Raw genomic sequence first — 19,934 nt, 5'->3', positions numbered from 1 at the left:
CATCTTTGTCAATTAGCCAAGAGGCACAAAACGCGAAGTAAAATAAAATAAATCAAATCAAAAGTCCCTTAACACCTCCTATAAAATGTAAACGAGTTAGGCTGGGTACAATTGGTCAACAGGTAGGCTGTTGAAAAGAAACACCCAAGCTGGCGGTTTTCTTTTGAAGTAGAAGCAACAAACTGGAGTAGGAAAGCAATGTTGCCAAATTGAAGAGATAAAGAGGAAAAGCAGAAGGAAATTGTAAGGAAAAAGGAAAGAGAAACAACATTAAAGAATATGGAAAGAGAAAATAAATACAGATAAAGATTAAAAAGGAAGTGTTTAAGGGTATTATCGAAAGGGGGGGGGGGATATCCAACTCTTACATATTAGGCCTTAATTGACACGGGGGTTCTGGGGGAAGGGATTCTGAATTAAACGGGGGGGCAGTATCCAACTCTAGGTCTTACATTATGGCTGGTATTTTAGTTAGAGGGGGATTGAACATTAAATTGAGGGGGTATCCAATTCTTGTGTATTACTATTGTCTTAGACTATTGCGGAAATTCTGGTGTGGAGACTGAGAATTATTTTTTTTTGGAGGAGGCAATGCTGTCTAAAAACTAGCATGGAAATTTTGGTGGCAGGATTGAGTATTAAATTTAAAGGAGGAAATAGGAAGCTCTTGATAAAGTGTTAAACATTGGATTGTCGAGAGATTTCTGTAGTGGAAAGAGAGTTCGAACATTAAATTTTGGAGACTGTATTTAGCGATATTGTATGTAGTACACGTTTTCGACCCCAAACGTGCCAAAAGAGAAGCTGGAAAAGACAAAATATCTCGGGATCTTAAGGAAGTATTGACACCCCATTAAATTAATATTCTTGAAAGCCTGCAAAGAAATGGGTGTAAACATTTTTTTGCTCGCTTCACCCGCAATCATGTGTTGCGAAAATGCGTCTTTGGCGCTTTACTGAGGTGAATGTGAAGTTTCATACTATAGCTGCATTACAAGACATTAGCGATATTCTCGATATTCATTAATGACATCCCTTCTTAAAATATAATGCTTAGTGTTGGTATACTGCTTAATTTAAAGCAGGTGCATCATTTGGGACAAAAATATATCGAATCCGTATTTCTAACTTGTCACAGGAAAATTTTAAATTTGCACTGAAGATAAAATCCAAGTAATTATTGTTATGGATTACGGTTTTTTACTAAAATAATTATATTTACCCGAGGAAAACGAGGGGTGAGGGCAGTGGCGTGCCCAGGATTGTCGAAAGGGAGGGGTTACGTATACATTTTCTTGGTAGTCAACCCTGATTTTGTTATATTTTCCTACCTTTGACATTCTTTTTCTTAGGAATACTGGGCCACATGGGGGTTATAACCCCCACCAACCCCCCCCCTTGGGCACGCCACTGGGTGAGGGTGAGTTCTTTGAAAGAGGAACCCTGTTATATTATCGCCCTGAGGTTAAGAATTTCTAGCTAGGGTTCTGTAATGTCTCGTGAAACAAATTGAATCTGCCATACGGCTGGAGCATATTATTTGGTTTGCCAAGGTTGAATTATTCTATCTTTATCTTAAGTTGTGTAACAATTTGTGTTAAATACTCAAATTGAGTTTTATAAACCCACTCAAAAATACTATTTATATGCATATTTACATATTTTAATTTACTACATTTAACTAATCAATGTGCTAGCTTTAAGTTTTTTCGAAAATCGAAAAATCAAAAAATATGGACAATGTAACATGGTATTTCATTCAAATAGACATCAACTATTACACATTCATCCAAACTATTTTGAGGCGTTTATGAACGATTTTAGGGGTGGTCATGAGTGATGGGCACCCCTGTTTAGGGAATAAGGGCAGATCAAGTATAGTGTTCTGTAAAGCTAAGAAAAAGTTACTTTCGGTAGACACGCTGTCGTAATTAAATACTTTGTGGGGATTACGATATGGTTTGAGGGTGCGAATGATGTTTTTTGGGGGGCACATGATATAATCTGGGGGGCGCATGACATGATTTTTGGGGGGAATGCGCCATTGGCTTTGAGGGGGGTGGGCACCTCTGCTCTCCATGAAGGAAATAATATCCTGCAGTTTTGTCTCCATACTTAGGATTTTCACTAGCAGCCGTGAGTGATAACTTGCATTATGCAAAGTCTAAGGAAAAAACTAGAAGCACAACAATATAACAAAGCAACAAAACAGCACCATAACACAACACAACTAGTTAAAAAGAATCAACCCCGCACGTGGTTATGGAGCAAAAATAATGAGAGGCGCCTTGCAACTACAAGAAATGTAAAGAAAATGTGGCAACAACGTCTGAGTGCACGCGCTTATCGGTAGAGGCTTGGCTATTGTTTGCTGTTGCTGTCAGTGTTAAGTTTTATAAAAGGGTTGCCGATGGGGACATAATAAACGCGCGGAATTTATGAGAGGGGCTCATGAAATTAGTGGACACAATACGTTCAACTACGTAAGGAAGTACGATTTTCAACACAAACTTGGTGTTTGTTTATGGAAACCCCATTTTGTTTTCAGCTCATTTGAAAGTACGGAAAAAATCATTAAGAATGGCTTTTGTTACATTGAAATACGTCAAGCAGTTCTCAAGTAATTGTAACCTGAAGTTGAGCGTGAAGGCGCATCCTTCACTATGCCTGTCGGCAGAGCCGAGCGCAAATGCCGTCGCGCATGCAGTCTGCACGCATGTGCTGTATTTTTCCTACACTCGCCAAGATAAGTATCATACGGCCTTTTCAGAGTCTGAAAATACTATTTTCTCAGCAACAGTTCTGACGTACGTACACTATCACAAACGTTTTGTTAATCAGTGTACTTTGTTACAAAAGCCATTCTTAATGATTTTTTCCGTGCTTTCAAATGAGCTGAAAACAAAATGGGGTTTCCATTAAGAAAAACTAAGTTTGTGTTGAAAATCGTACTTCCTTACGTAGCTGGAACGTATTGTGTCCACTAATTCCATGAGCCCCTCTCATACCTATATATCTGCGAAAGCAGTTTCTCAATGTTTGTTGTTGCTCACGAAATATTTCAGGTCGCAATGTTAGATGAGACACCCTGTATATGTGACACTGTTTTCTCACACCTGGAAAATTATACATTTGTTAAAATCATGCAGTGATAACTTTTTCCTGATTAAGATAGGTTAAAGAAACCTTCACTTCTGCATTTCTCGCGAAATTCTAGCCTATCTGCCACACGGGAGACCCGGGATGGGTGATCTATGGTCGAAAATTTTCCGGCATTGTCCCAGCATCAAGCCGCTCTAGGGCCCACCCAGCCTCAAACAAACTGGTACCCGGTGGTGGAGGGTAAAGGTGGCCGCAGCGTGGTGCTGATCACATCACCTCCAAAGTGGTCGACATCGAAAATATGTGGTGCCCACATACCCTAAATGTGCCTTCATGGTACGGTGCTTTATGCACAGGGAACTTTAACTTTACCTTAACTGTATATACACGTATTATATTCCATTCTGTACCCCTGAGTAACTACGTTTAGTTTTTACATACACATATACGAACCCTCTACTATGCACATGGATGAGGGCCCCTAAAGGCTTACTTCCCCCCCCCCCCTCACTTCTGGATTTTGTGGCTTGTAGATCCGGCACTGCGCGCAGACAAAGAAATATTTCCATTCGAGCAACCACTAACAGTTTTACAACAATAGCAACATATATCCAATCAAAGTAAAACACGAATGCAAGACTAATAGAAGTATGAAATCTTATTGATCATTGTTAATAGAAAGCAAGAATTAAATAAAATCTCACACTTAATACAAACTTTTCAAATATTTCATAATTTCTTGACATTTTGAACATGTTAGTAAAGGTTTGTGATTTTTGATTGATTGATTTGCTTTATTTTAGTTCGCTTGCTGTGCCACCCACTTTTGACCTATTTGCGAAAATGGAGATGAGTGATGATATGATGAAATTGATGAATGGATACTCACAAACATCCATGCCCAGGCCGTTATTCGAACCCGGGACCCCTGGCGTCGTAGCGTGATGTGCTTACTACCACTCTGCCACTGGGGCCGGCCAGATATTAATTTGATGGTTTATGAATACCACATATATGTGTGTTTGTTTGAGTTAGATTTTCAATCGATTTTATGCACACAAAGGTTATTCAGGGCTGGACCTACAGTTAAAGTGGAGCCCGAAGCACTATTAGCCTCCACTTGGTATCGAACTCGGAACCCTTTGATTACAAGGCCACCACGTTACCACTATGCCGTCGGTGAAGTCCGCCACACGCGCGCACACACACACAGACACACATATTCTAATCTGGCCATCCCTAAAAAAATCTAGGTACGGGCCTGCTGCCTACTGACGAGTATTATTTCTGTTGGAAAGGAACAAAATTTGGAGTACGATCCGTGTAGACAGGCGTCCTGTCAACTGTAAATATCTCAAATGTTATGAATTATTTACCGCACAAATACGGTAAGAAGTGTATGCCACTTTTACCCCGCACTATGCTGAATCTTATCTACCAAGGGAAAGTAAACCATTGTTGCCACCCAGTTTGAAAGATAACGAGGTTTTGCGGGATTTTGCTCAGTGCAAAGAGCTCCGCAGATCCTGTAAATAGCATACAAAATTCCCCCATAAAACTAATGCGAAAGTTAATACAAGACATTAGTAACAGTGTAACAGCAGTAATCGATCATTAATCAAGAGTTCCTTTTTGTTTGTTGAGTGTCACGTAAATGATTTTAACGATAAATATTAACATATAGATATTATTTGTTGGTAGTGCCCATAATATTTTGCAAAATGATTTACGTAACCAGTTCAATGCCTATAGTGGTGCAAGATTCTCCCTTTACGGCAAACTAGGGTCCGAGGGAGACTCCGAGACCCATGTTTGAGCGAAGTACAAAATAAATTATCTCCTTTCTTTTAAAAAAGGTGAAATGTAAAGTTCCCCGTGCATATAGCACCGTTCCATGAAGACACATTTAGAGGATATGGGTTAGGGCCCCACACGGTATCGGCCATTTTGGAGGTTATATAATCAGTACCACGGTACAGCGCCTTGGCGCTGTAACCACGGTCTAGCCGCCTTTATCCCTCAGCGTTGCCTTCTGGCACACATCGATTTGAGTGCCCAATGATTTGAATCGAAGCCGGGTATCACGCGTCAGACGCCATTCCGACTACACGGCCGCGGCCCTCTCTTTTTTCAATTATTGTTCTTTGCAAAAAATGGGCATCACCGCAATTGCAGTTCATGGTGGGTACTAATGTTGTCAGTATACTAATATTATCGACGTGTATTCAAGATAGCCTGGATTCCATATTCAGTTGTGATACATTTCAACTTTTAACATATCGACTAATTGTACTGTAGGCGGTAGGACAAGAGTAGCCAGCGACTATATCTCGGGAGGACGAGATACTAAAGTACTAAACCTCACAGTCTGAAAGGATATTTTTGAAGGAACTTATTTTTATGTTGCTCGAACGTCTCTCCGTTCGTGGGGAACAATTGTCATTCATCACTTTTCATTATATATTTAATCATGGGACTTGGTGGGAGGGGTAAAGCACCTGCCATTGTAGCCCGGTAAATCAGCCAAGGGTTATAAAGTAGTTGAGCAATTTCGGATGTAATACCATAACACTATAGAAGGTTAACGGGATCGTTTTCAATTTAATTACGTCCCCATCGAAACGCCAAGAAGGAAAGCATGCTAAGCTAGCAGATAATCCCCACAGGGGGTTCAGAGGTTCAGATGTCCTTCCTTGTCAAGGTCAAAAGACTTTCCGCTTCAAGACTAGCTCCCGTCTTTCACAGGAGAATATAATGAGGGAAGAGGTGGCTGCCTCTCATGCAAAGGAATTTGTTTCTTTCACCGAAAGAAACAGAGATATACCACAGATATACCAAAATCAGTCTGTTTCATCATACTAGTAAAATCATTGGCTTCCATGCATAATGATAGTCCCTTAATTAAAACTTAGCACTTCATCAGTTTAAGAACATAATACATAATACATGTTTCATCTTCATAATTGAAGCAAATTGGTGGACAGAAAATATGAATTGGGTAGATTAATGTTTATTCTATCGATACATGTGTGTATCATGTTGAGTCGCTGACCGCTTCTTGAGAAATCGCGGCGCGAACATTGGCCTGCTTATCGAAAAAGTATTCTGTGATCTGAAGATTGTGGGTTCAAAAAACGTGATTTTGAAGAAAATTGGTGGACCAAAAATATGAATTGGGTAGACTAATGTTTATTCTATCGATACATGTGTGTATCATGTTGAGTCGCTGACCGCTTCTTGAGAAATCGCGGCGCGAACATTGGCCTGCTTATCGAAAAAGTATTCTGTGATCTGAAGATTGTGGGTTCAAAAAACGTGATTTTGAAGAAAATTGGTGGACCAAAAATATGAATTGGGTAGATTAATGTTTATTCTATCGATACATGTGTGTATCATGTTGAGTCGCTGACCGCTTCTTGAGAAATCGCGGCGCGAACATTGGCCTGCTTATCGAAGAAGTATTCTGTGATCTGAAGATTGTGGGTTCAAAAAACGTGATTTTGAAGAAAATTGGTGGACCAAAAATATGAATTGGGTAGATTAATGTTTATTCTATCGATACATGTGTGTATCATATTGAGTCGCTGACCGCTTCTTGAGAAATCGCGGCGCGAACATTGGCCTGCTTATCGAAGAAGTATTCTGTGATCTGAAGATTGTGGGTTCAAAAAACGTGATTTTGAAGAAAATTGGTGGACCAAAAATATGAATTGGGTAGATTAATGTTTATTCTATCGATACATGTGTGTATCATGTTGAGTCGCTGACCGCTTCTTGAGAAATCGCGGCGCGAACATTGGCCTGCTTATCGAAAAAGTATTCTGTGATCTGAAGATTGTGGGTTCAAAAAACGTGATTTTGAAGAAAATTGGTGGACCAAAAATATGAATTGGGTAGATTAATGTTTATTCTATCGATACATGTGTGTATCATGTTGAGTCGCTGACCGCTTCTTGAGAAATCGCGGCGCGAACATTGGCCTGCTTATCGAAGAAGTATTCTGTGATCTGAAGATTGTGGGTTCAAAAAACGTGATTTTGAAGAAAATTGGTGGACCAAAAATATGAATTGGGTAGATTATTGTTTATTCTATCGATACATGTGTGTATCATGTTGAGTCGCTGACCGCTTCTTGAGAAATCGCGGCGCGAACATTGGCCTGCTTATCGAAGAAGTATTCTGTGATCTGAAGATTGTGGGTTCAAAAAACGTGATTTTGAAGAAAATTGGTGGACCAAAAATATGAATTGGGTTGATTAATGTTTATTCTATCGATACATGTGTGTATCATGTTGAGTCGCTGACCGCTTCTTGAGAAATCGCGGCGCGAACATTGGCCTGCTTATCGATGAAGTATTCTGTGATCTGAAGATTGTGGGTTCAAAAAACGTGATTTTGAAGATAATTGGTGGACCAAAAATATGAATTGGGTAGATTAATGTTTATTCTATCGATACATGTGTGTATCATATTGAGTCGCTGACCGCTTCTTGAGAAATCGCGGCGCGAACATTGGCCTGCTTATCGAAGACGTATTCTGTGATCTGAAGATTGTGGGTTCAAAAAACGTGATTTTGAAGAAAATTGGTTGACCAAAAATATGAATTGGGTAGGTTAATGTTTATTCTATCGATACATGTGTGTATCATGTTGAGTCGCTGACCGCTTCTTGAGAAATCGCGGCGCGAACATCGGCCTGCATCGAAGAAGTATTCTGTGATCTGAAGATTGTGGGTTCAAAAAACGTGATTTTGAAGAAAATTGGTGGACCAAAAATATGAATTGGGTAGATTAATGTTTATTCTATCGATACATGTGTGTATCATGTTGAGTCGCTGACCGCTTCTTGAGAAATCGCGGCGCGAACATTGGCCTGCTTATCGAAGAAGTATTCTGTGATCTGAAGATTGTGGGTTCAAAAAACGTGATTTTGAAGAAAATTGGTGGACCAAAAATATGAATTGGGTAGATTAATGTTTATTCTATCGATACATGTGTGTATCATGTTGAGTCGCTGACCGCTTATTGAGAAATCGCGGCGCGAACATTGGCCTGCTTATCGAAAAAGTATTCTGTGATCTGAAGATTGTGGGTTCAAAAAACGTGATTTTGAAGAAAATTGGTGGACCAAAAATATGAATTGGGTAGATTAATGTCTATTCTATCGATACATGTGTGTATCATGTTGAGTCGCTGACCGCTTCTTGAGAAATCGCGGCGCGAACATTGGCCTGCTTATCGAAGAAGTATTCTGTGATCTGAAGATTGTGGGTTCAAAAAACGTGATTTTGAAGAAAATTGGTGGACCAAAAATATGAATTGGGTAGATTAATGTTTATTCTATCGATACATGTGTGTATCATGTTGAGTCGCTGACCGCTTCTTGAGAAATCGCGGCGCGAACATTGGCCTGCTTATCGAAAAAGTATTCTGTGATCTGAAGATTGTGGGTTCAAAAAACGTGATTTTGAAGAAAATTGGTGGACCAAAAATATGAATTGGGTAGATTAATGTTTATTCTATCGATACATGTGTGTATCATGTTGAGTCGCTGACCGCTTCTTGAGAAATCGCGGCGCGAACATTGGCCTGCTTATCGAAGAAGTATTCTGTGATCTGAAGATTGTGGGTTCAAAAAACGTGATTTTGAAGAAAATTGGTGGACCAAAAATATGAATTGGGTAGATTAATGTTTATTCTATCGATACATGTGTGTATCATGTTGAGTCGCTGACCGCTTCTTGAGAAATCGCGGCGCGAACATTGGCCTGCTTATCGAAAAAGTATTCTGTGATCTGAAGATTGTGGGTTCAAAAAACGTGATTTTGAAGAAAATTGGTGGACCAAAAATATGAATTGGGTAGATTAATGTTTATTCTATCGATACATGTGTGTATCATGTTGAGTCGCTGACCGCTTCTTGAGAAATCGCGGCGCGAACATTGGCCTGCTTATCGAAGAAGTATTCTGTGATCTGAAGATTGTGGGTTCAAAAAACGTGATTTTGAAGAAAATTGGTGGACCAAAAATATGAATTGGGTAGATTAATGTTTATTCTATCGATACATGTGTGTATCATGTTGAGTCGCTGACCGCTTCTTGAGAAATCGCGGCGCGAACATTGGCCTGCTTATTGAAGAAGTATTCTGTGATCTGAAGATTGTGGGTTCAAAAAACGTGATTTTGAAGAAAATTGGTGGACCAAAAATATGAATTGGGTAGGTTAATGTTTATTCTATCGATACATGTGTGTATCATTTTGAGTCGCTGACCGCTTCTTGAGAAATCGCGGCGCGAACATCGGCCTGCATCGAAGCTTCAGAAATCGCCTTGAGGAAATATTTCAGTCAGGAAGCGGAAATATTTCATTCTTGAAGCAACATGTAGAAATGTTATGAAATTACGTATCAATAATACGTATTAATAATTACGCGTCACTAATTACACGTATTGATAATTACGCGTCACTAATTACACGTATTGCAAGCAAATGAATGGAAAAGCCCTCCCGCTATCCCTCTCGCTGGTTTTGAAAATCCCTCCCGCTATCCCTCTCGCTGGGTTGCAACACTGCGCAGTTGTATCGCTGTCGCGCTTTTCTATTTACTTCTCTAATTCCCTTATTTTCTTATTTTTCACATTGAAACTTACATATTCTGCATTCGTAAGGGTTCTTCTATTTCGCGTTTCGTTTTTTGCAGGCAAATAATCTCAATTTTCGAAATATGGAGTATTTTTATTTTCTTCGCTTTTGCTTGCGTTACACGCGATATGGCGGAGAAATCTTGACTAGCGTAGTCCATGATCAGTGGTTATGCAGTGTTGCGACCTTCTTCATAGCAAAATATCTAGGTACTAGTATGGAGAATACGTAAGTATGAATGTGGAAAATACGAAAATAAGGGAATTAGAGACGTTTGGTGGTTACTGAAATTTTAATGATATGGATAACAACATAGGCCTTTAGCCTAAAAATAAACTTCAGTCTGCTGACGTCAGAACGCAAGGTAGCAAGAGTGTTGTGCGATAAGTGATTGAAATAAAACAAAGCAACTGAAACCATTGGCGCGTGGATAGGTTAGTAGGGCCACGCAAAGGTTTCAATAGTGAAAAAGATAGCCCCACGAACCATTGGCGCTAGCCCCACGAACCATTGGCGCGTGGATAGGTTAGTAGGGCCACGCAAAGGTTTCAATAGTGAAAAAGATAGCCGCACGAACCATTGGCGCGTGGATAGGTTAGTAGGGCCACGCAAAGGTTTCAATAGTTAAAAATATAGCCCCACGAACCATTGGCGCTAGCCCCACGAACCATTGGCGCGTGGATAGGTTAGTAGGGCCACGCAAAGGTTTCAATAGTGAAAAAGATAGCCGCACGAACCATTGGCGCTAGCCCCACGAACGATTGGCGCGTGGATAGGTTAGTAGGGCCACGCAAAGGTTTCAATAGTGAAAAAGAGCCCCATGAACCATTCACAGATAGCCCCACGAACCATTCACGGATAGCCCCACGAACCATACATAAATAGCCCACGAACCATTCATAAATAGCCTTAGAGATACTGGGCGAAAGGGGGGGGTTATCACCCCCATCAACCTCACATTGAGCACGCCACTGATCCTGTGCACGTTATGTTGTCGCAAGTTCGTAATCAGAAATGATGAACAGTAACTCGCGTTTATTTACGTTCTAGAACTGTTACACAGTTACAAAACCGCGCGTTTGGAAACACTGACCGGTTGTTACGTCATGAGACGCTCGCAAATATTTGGTTCACGTAGTAGACGGACATCAAGGGAACAGCTTTCATGCATCGGAGCGACATTAATGTCGAAAATTACATGATTTATCGGCAAAAAAAATTCAACGAGTTGAAAGCAAACTTCCAAGACCTTCCTAAAGTATAAATAAACGCATTTCGGTAAGTAATTTCTCCTGTAAAATTGAAAAAAGACGTTTTGGGGAAACGTAAATTTTACCCATACCTCTAAAACACACCATTTCTTCAATGACTTCAAACTTCATGTCATTTTAATTTACAATTACTAGACATGGTTTCAACTTTGCACTTAATTCAAATTTTCCACCAGTAAGTTATTTAGCTGTGAAGTCAGCACCACAGGACTGGCGCACGAAAACATTAATTAATTAATTCTGGTATCTTGAATTTATAACATTATGTCAAGCCCAAGAGGTTCATATTAAAAACAGCCTGACTGTTAATGAAAGTATATTTTCATTGGTATTCTCACGGCGTTGCCAGTGGAGGAAACAGGGGCACTTACAAATTTCCCGCCTACCCTACATTTCTATGATACATTTCCAGATAAACGCAGTCGTGAGATTTAGCACACTCCACTTTATATGCGCACTAGCTGGCTAGGAAAAAAAATGGACTCTGCCCCACCCCCGAAATATTTGACAAATTCTCTGTCAGTGCTCGAAGTAAGAGGGTGGGGGACACGGTAGATGCTAAACCATTACTTAAGAAAACTTTAATCAAGAATCTCCTCAGCTAGGATAATTTGAATAAGCATCTCCTCGTCTGCTGGCGTATGCAGGGGGACCTGATATGGCTACATAATTTCTCCGAAATCTTGATTTTTTTCAAAATTTCCAACTGTAAGCAGTAAATAATTAGGGGGAAAGGAAAGTAATACATGCAAAACGTCCATAAAATAATCCCTGCTGATTACCATTTCCGCGGTCGTTGAGCAACTTTCAATACAAAGGTTCAAAATGATAATTAGGAAATACAGTGCGTTTCTAAAGTCCCCGAACTCCAATTTAAGAAAATGATAAACAATTATAAAATCTTCACATTTCAATTATTATAACATGAAAATATTTACATGTGACAAGAGTTTGTTCTTACATAAGGATGAACAACAAAGTTTAACATTTAGAGAAGATGTTGAAAATGTTTACCATCAACTTTTAGGCACAAGTTAACACGACGACACATATTGGAGGCCACTTTGTGCAGCGTTGTGACCGGGATGTTGCTCACTGCTTTGGTTATATTCTCCTGTAGGTCCTGGATTGTCCTTGGATTGTTTTTGTACACTATGTTCTTAAGATAGCCCCACAAATAAAAGTCTGGAGGGCTTAAGTCTGGCGAGCGAGGCGGCCACAAAGTTTTCGATATCAATCGATCCCCAAAGAAATGTCTGAGCATCTCCATTGACTCATTTGATGTATGTCCATAGAATATGGTATGGCTCGTTGCTCCATCCTGTTGGAACCAACAGTAACGTTCGGCTTCCTCAAGCAAAGCTACAAATTGAGTGATGATGTTACCATACACTTCTGAATCAACAGTCGTGTTGAAAAAAATTGGACCCACAATTCTTCTCCTTGAAATTGCGCACCATACCCCCACTTTCTCAGAATGAAGTGGAACTTCATGTAATGCATGAGGATTTTCTGTAGCCCATATCCGAGTATTCCGACTATTCACGTATCCACACAAATGGAACCAGGCCTCATCACTGAAAAATGTTTTGTTCAGTTTGTTGACCACATTGTTCCGCGTAAATCTATTAAACTACTGACAATAATTTCTGCGTTTCTCGAAATCCAACGGGCGTAGCTCTTGAACTACTCGCACCTTGTATGCTCGGAACTTCAGACGTTTTGCAGCCCTGTGACAGGATGACAAATATTTTCCTACCTCTTGTGAAAGCCGCCTCAGAGACTTCCTAGGGGAGTTCTGCAATTTTTCACCAACATCCACAAGAAAGTCTTCTGTGAAAATTGATGATCGTCCGCTCCTTGGCTTATCTACAACGTTTCCCGTTTCGCATGGCCGTAGGCAGGAAAAAATTTCGGGAGGGGTTCATTCATAATTGTTCCCATGGGCATCGCCAGAAATTTGAATAATAGAAATAATAACAATAATTGTACAATAATAATTAAAATTTCATAGTAAAACAATTTTATTCCATAATAATAATACTAATAATAATAAATATTATATTATTGTTATATCCTTGAGGGGGCTTACTCAATCCAGCAGATGAGTGAATATCCAGCACAAGTTTTTTTTTTTTTTTTTTTTTTTTTTTTTTTTTTTTTTTTTTTTTTTTTTTTTACGTTTCATACAGTGTGTACGGAAATGCACAATTATTATACTTCGTCATTAAACTTTAGATACCTTCAAGAGAAAAGCTTTAAAAGTTAGATGGAAATTTTAGTCATAAAGTTTTTGTTGTTGGACTTTAAAATTAAATTTTTGGAATTCTGAAAAGTGTGGAACCTGTTATTCTTTTTAAAAACTTAGCCTGGTGCATGGATTGTAACCTAAATCGCGAACGTAATGTGCTACAAAACTGGAGATCCTAGGTTTGAACTCCCATCTAGGGGGATTTTCGACTTTATCGGACAGGGAATTTAAAAGCTGGAAAGGGAATTTTGGGACAATCATAAGGGAATCTTCAGTCTATATTCCTTGTGATGCGGGAGCAACACTGGAAAGATGACAACAGAAGTGATAATGGTGGGGTCGCGGGTGGGCTACGATTCTGAGAATAAATCCTGTTTCACTCAAGTTCCAGAATTCCAAATGTATGAAAATTCTAGCTCGATCGTTTCAACATTGTCTCCATGTATTTTTGTGATGCTTCGGAAAAAAAATTGAAAATTTGTTACAGATTTTGGTTTCTGAACTTCCATTAATCCAACATGTCAGAAGTTTCGGGGGGGGTTGAACCCTAGAAACCCCCCCTCTAAATACGGCCATGCTGTTTCGCGAAACCTTTATATTAAATCATACACTGTTGTTTTTTCAGGTGAAGGAGCGTTGGGATATCTCCTATGAAAGATCTCTATACAGCGTTCGTATGATTTAACTTGAAAGTAAGCTTCCAAAACAGCAACCCTCTGCTCCCGTGTAAGACTCATGGTGAACTGAATTCGTGAGCGTTTTCAACTAGACATCTGGCTTTCATTCTTGCTGCCTACTGTACTGCGCATGCATCGTTGTTCATTGTCGTCTAGTGTTGATTTGTATGTTCCAACAACACCAACAAACAATCACAAGCAACAGTTTCTAAAAAAATTGCATTGTTGCTCAACAATGAATTTTTAGAGTCAGAGTTCGGAGACTTTAGAAACGCACTGTATTCTATTGTCTAACCCGCTTCCCCTAGAACGCAGCCGCCTCTGAAAGAAAATACTGTTCGTGCTAGTCCCCTACCTACAACAGTATCTCCATGTTAATCCACACAAGCGCCCTCCATATATCCTGAAAGTTGACAAGCATTCCCTCAGCTAAGAATTTTTACTTATCTCAACCTGTGCATCGTTCTTTGCATTCGCAAACAACCAACCAGAGTGAAAAATATTTATTTTCAAAATTCACATTTGTCATTACTGCTTTCCCTGTTATATGGGTACCGTAATTTGTAATGCGTTATTGATTTGATTGGTTGATTTGGTATTTTAAGTCCACTTTATGCACAGTGAGGCTAATTTGGACCGGCACCTACAGTTTAAAGTGGGATCCGAACCACTATGTGCCTCCACCGGGTATCGAACCCGGAACCCCTTGATTACAAGGCAACGACGCTTCCACTGCGCCATCGGGGAAGCCCTGAACAAGTTATTAAGTAGAGTTATTATTACAATTTGCAACAAGTATTTCTAATACAACGTCGTAAAAATAGAGAACGACATTTTAATACACACACGCAATACAACGAACGCCAGGACAAATTAGTATATTTAGTTGACCTTATAAATCAGCATTGAAAATATTTGGATGTTCATTTCTGTTTGAATTGTTGTTTTAAGTCCACTTTATGCACACGTAGGCTAATCGGACTGGACCTGCAGTTTAAAGTGGAATCCGAACTATACTGTCTCATGTACGTCCACCGTGCATCGAACTCGGGACCCCTTGATAACAAGGCGACGACGTTACTACTACGCCGTCAGAGAGGTCATTTCTATTTGTAGACAACAAATATAAATTTCTTGGTCTACGAAATTAATTGTTTTGCGAGTAAAGCGCAGAAAGCTTTTAGATGTATTTCTTTGCAAACACAATAATATTCACTGAATATGATGCCGATGCCTGGAGTGGCGATTTTTTCCAATTTCTTCACATTTTATTCTTCCGCCGACTTCTCTGCCTCCGATCGGTCTGATCAGGAAAAATATCAAAATCTAATGAAATAGTGGTGGTGGCATGGCATATACTTGCCAAAAATGGACAAGATGCATTGTTGTCCGCAGGGGCTGGGCGACTGCCCGGGGCGTCCCCTTAATTAGCAGCAACACCTTATTCCTGATTACATAAGCGTGGATATATGTTTGAGTTAGTTTTTAAGTCACTTTATACACAGAAAGGCTAATCGGGACTGGGCCAGGGGCGCCGACTTGTCAAAATTATTGGGGGGGGACTCTGATCACTGAAATAAATTAATGAATCACTCAATCTCTCTCCCTTTTTAAGTTTTGGCCCCAGTGTTCGAAATCTCATAAAAGCCAATGAATTCCTCAAAAATATCATTTCATTCACAGTTCGAATGCAGAATATTAATTGTCCACGGATGGATATGTCACAAGTTTCGTCAACCATAATAGCAAAATATTCCCGACTTTTAATATCTGCTACCACGGAGCGCAAAACAGATCTCCCTAATATATCAATGATCTCGTTCTGAATGTCATGTGAGAGCCATTTGTAGCCCGAACGTCCCATCCTCTATCCTACGTAGTTCATGCACATCGTCTTTTGAAACTCTTTTTAGTAAGCCCAACCCTGTGGCCGAGCGGTTAGCACATCGCGCTGCGACGCCAAGGGTCCCGGGTTCGAATCCCTTCGGGCTTGGTTGTTTGTGAATGTCCATTCATCAATTTCATCATTTCATCACTCATCCCCATCTTCGCAAATTAGCCAAGAGGCACAAAACGCGAAGTAAAATAAACTAAATCAATCAATCTTTTTAGTAAAAATTTTAACAATACTCATTATTACATATTTAGTATATAGTAATAAGTCATGTGTTTTGCTGTCTTTGGTCATAGCCCCCCCCCCCCCAAAGTTGATGGTCTAGAACATTTCAAATGTGTCTAAAGTTAAGTTCATGTGGCAAAATTCAGAGTAAACTTTACAAGAGAAGCAAGATAATACATTAGATCCTCTAAAGCAAAATTATTTGGGGGGCTCTGCCCCCACATCGTTAACATTGGTGGGAGGGGGCTCGAGCCCCCCAAGCCCCATGGAGTCGGCGCCTAAGTACTGGGCCTACAGTTTAAAGTGGGATTCAATTCACTACGTGCCTCGACCAGGTGCGTGACTATTTGTTTTAAAAGAATTGTTGTCAAGGATTAATTGAAGTTACTACTGCATAACATATTAAAAGTAGGAAATATATTGCAAAATCATGTAGCAATTTAAGCTAAGAGATTACTGTTATTTTGATGTCATTATGCAGGGCCAAAAGGGGGCGGTTATGATGCCCCCACCTAGTGGAGTGCCCAGGATTTTCGAAAGGGAGGGGTTATGTATACTTTTTCTTGGTAGTCAGCCCTTATTTTGTCATATTTTTCTACCTTTGACGTTCTTTTCTTAGGAATACTGGGCGAAAGGAGGGTTATAACCCCCATCAACCCCATTGGGCACGCCACTGCCCCCACCATCCCCGTCTTGGGCACGCAACTGATTGTTGCCATGTCTTGCTGTACCCTTTTGAAACTTCGGTCTCGTTTATTTCAGCATTAATTATTATGCTGGTTTCAAATGGAGGTGTATTTGTATTGCTGATGTAGGTTTCCTTTCTTTTCTTCCTTCCATTGTATTCGAATATGACGTAGTGGCAACTGCAGACGCGTCGCCATGGGGGTGCGAAGGGGTGCTTGCTAGGGTGACCATAATACTTTGACCCAAGAAGTGACATCGCAAGGAGGTCAGTTTACTCCCTTCCGCTCCAGAAAAATCGCTTAGGAGTAATTATAAAACTGTTATAATTAACGTATTGTTATTATTATTTATTAAAATATGGGTCACATAAATAATACATCAATAAAAAAATAAATGAAATGTGATCTCCCGTTGACAAAAGGAATTATTAAAATCTCGGTTCGACTTGCGCAGTGTTTCTCTTCCCCTTTTGATCAACCTTTGATGTTAGTCCTACTTTGAAGTTGAGGAATTCCAGAAGTACAGGGTGTCGAAAAAGTCACTCAACCGATACTTCGAATGTACATAATTTTTGTACAAAAAGCTATAGAGACTCGCTCGCGAACAAACTTAAACAGTAAACTGCTGTCTGCTCAAACATTATCGACGACAATGGAACATTTTCATTGTCATGAAGTGCTTGAGACGCAGTCCAGCTGTTTTGCCACTGTGTTGGCATGACGCAAGTTTAGAAATTCCATCAATTATTTTTAGCATGAACTGTCTCTCAATTTTAGATGTGGTTTTCAAGTTAACTCCTTAATTGTTATGAAACTGGACAATTAGTGTTTTTTAAAATAATATCGACGGGACGATCGGGACACCCCTCTGAAACGGTGATCCAGTAGCGACTCGTGGAATTTTTGGGGTGTAGGAAGTTATCGTAAACAGACCGAGGAAAGTTTTCGAAAATGCGTTCAATTACACAGTGACATGTATGGCCTGTACCTTGGATTAGCCATTGGATTTGTAATGTTCTCTAATGTGGATTAAGAACAGCTTTGCCAATAGCAACCTCCTGATAAGAAAAGGTGCTGTTTCAACTCATAAATTAATTAAAATGTTATAAAATTATGCTAGGGTTTATTATTATTATCCAATTATTATTAATTTATTATTATCATTTTCTGATGACTGTAGTAGTTTTTAAGTTCAATTTTATTTTGCTATTTTGGAGTTGTGAACTGCGTTATTGATTATTTATTGTAGTTAAGCAACGTTAGCAATTTCGACCATTGAACAAAAAAATGGGTTTAGCATAGTGCTTGAAAAAAGTTGAAGAAAATTCCATGACTGGTAACGGCGTCCATTTGTTTTATTTGTGACCTCCAACTCTCTACCGATTTCCTTTTATGAAATGTTCCTCCCTTGTTACTTCCTTTTGTTTTAAACAAGTCCGCTAGAGAAGTACAAACAAGATCTGGAGATTTTCTTAAAAACAAATATTTCCTCAAAATATCTTCATTAGAATTCAATTTCTCTGTTTTCCAAGGACGCCCGTTTTTGAGATGATGCTGGATTTCCCATTATGCCAAACACAGAGTGTTAGGTGCCAGAAGTTTAAATTTTGCTAGGTTAGGAACCATTATGCTAGAGTTGGCATGACTGTTGAGGAACCCACGGGCCCTTCCTCGCGGACCGTATAACTGGGCAGCCCCCCCGCGTACCCCCGCCCTCCCTTCCGCTATCCCTCACCCATCTGCCTGTAGGATAACGAGAAAGGTTCCTCAGCGGCAGGCAAAGACGGTCGTCCTCACGTCTTTGGGCAACAGATCTGGAACGAACGGGTGATAGCTAGCACATTGTCTCTTGACAGTCGAGTAGCGAGCCTTGATTGCCCTCAAAAATTTATAACGCTCATTAAACTCTTAAAAAGTAGAAAACTGGAAATAAGTATAAATGAAACTGTAGAAATTTCCTCACTTCCTCCATGGAGGAATCGCCACTGCGGTGATCTACAGAAATATCAGTATAATTTCCTCTGGAAGACAAGAATTATATTGGGATCATACGGCTTTGAAGGACAGGAAAGACGTATTTAGGGGGTCCGGACAACCTCCTTCCCGACCAAAAAGACTGATTAAGTACGAAAATTAAATGAAAATATATTTGTTTAGCATTTGTTGCATAATTTCCTCTGAACTTATTGGAAGACAAGGATTATATTGGAATCATACGGCTTTGAAGGACAGGAAGGGCGTATTTAGGGGGGTCCACTGGTCCGGACCCCTCGAAAGACTTACCAAGTACTCAAATTAAGTAATGAAAATATTAGCATTTGTTGCATAATCGATGGTTATTAATTTCATTACAAAGAAGATTTATGTACACTACTACTCAAAATAATATGCATAAAATATTAATCCGAAACTTGCTTTTCTCCAACTAATACATGTACCATCATTTTTGATATTCGATAAATATTCAATTATTCATCTATTTGTCATTAATTTCATTGCCAGGGCACTTGTTTTTATGCAAATTATTCCGATCTTAACTACAGGTAAGCTACGTAATGAATATGCGCTGTTATATCTCTATTCTTATATATATACACTCTTTTTACCTATTCGTATAATAATAATATAATATTAATTTATGTATTGTAATTAGTATTAATTTGATTTAATATAATTATTATTATTATTCCTGAGACCCTTGGTTCGGACCCCCCCCAAACATATTTCTATATACGTGCCTGATCCAGCACTATCTTAGTTTATCCGAGCATAAGATGGAAGTAAACCTTTTTTGACTTTTGAATGTGATCGCGCTTGCACAATAAATTAATGAATAAACGATTGAATAATATATTTCGGAAGCGCGAGGCCCTGAGCGCCCATGCAACACACACCGGGCCTGCACCACAGTAAAAATTGAAGAATTTGCATTGCTGCATAAAAGGAACCTCTTCCCTATGGGGTATTATTTTTTTTTATATAGTAGCAACGTCGTCGCCTTGTAATTAAGGGGCCCCAGTGGAAGCACTCAGTGCTTCAGGACTCAGGTCCCATTTTAAACTCTAAGGTCCATTTCAAATTGGCCTATCTGTGCATAAAGTGGACTTAATGGGTTCCCTGATATAGCCTTCCCATGATTAAATAATGTAAGATTTTTGACTACTGCCCTTTTGGCGACTGACCTC

The 19,934-nt window shown here is 39.5% G+C and overlaps 1 protein-coding gene across 4 annotated transcripts in view; it reads right to left on the bottom strand.

Annotated features, from left to right (window-relative positions):
* raw (NDT-like domain-containing protein raw) overlaps positions 1-11,229 on the bottom strand; it is a 261,149-nt gene extending 249,920 nt beyond the window's left edge. For all 4 annotated transcript variants that reach the window (XM_083144445.1, XM_083144449.1, XM_083144447.1 and 1 more), the window contains exon 1: positions 11,088-11,229. The gene's annotated coding sequence lies outside the window, so the exon portion shown is untranslated. The remainder of the gene's footprint in view (positions 1-11,087) is intronic.
* Positions 11,230-19,934: the final 8,705 nt, after the last annotated feature.

Source organism: Lepisma saccharinum, chromosome 23 (assembly GCF_977018435.1).
Source record: "Lepisma saccharinum chromosome 23, izLepSacc3.1, whole genome shotgun sequence".
Taxonomy (NCBI): domain Eukaryota; kingdom Metazoa; phylum Arthropoda; class Insecta; order Zygentoma; family Lepismatidae; genus Lepisma; species Lepisma saccharinum.
The sequence above is the reverse complement of the archived record's forward strand: the minus strand, read 5'-3'. Positions and strand labels throughout refer to the sequence as shown.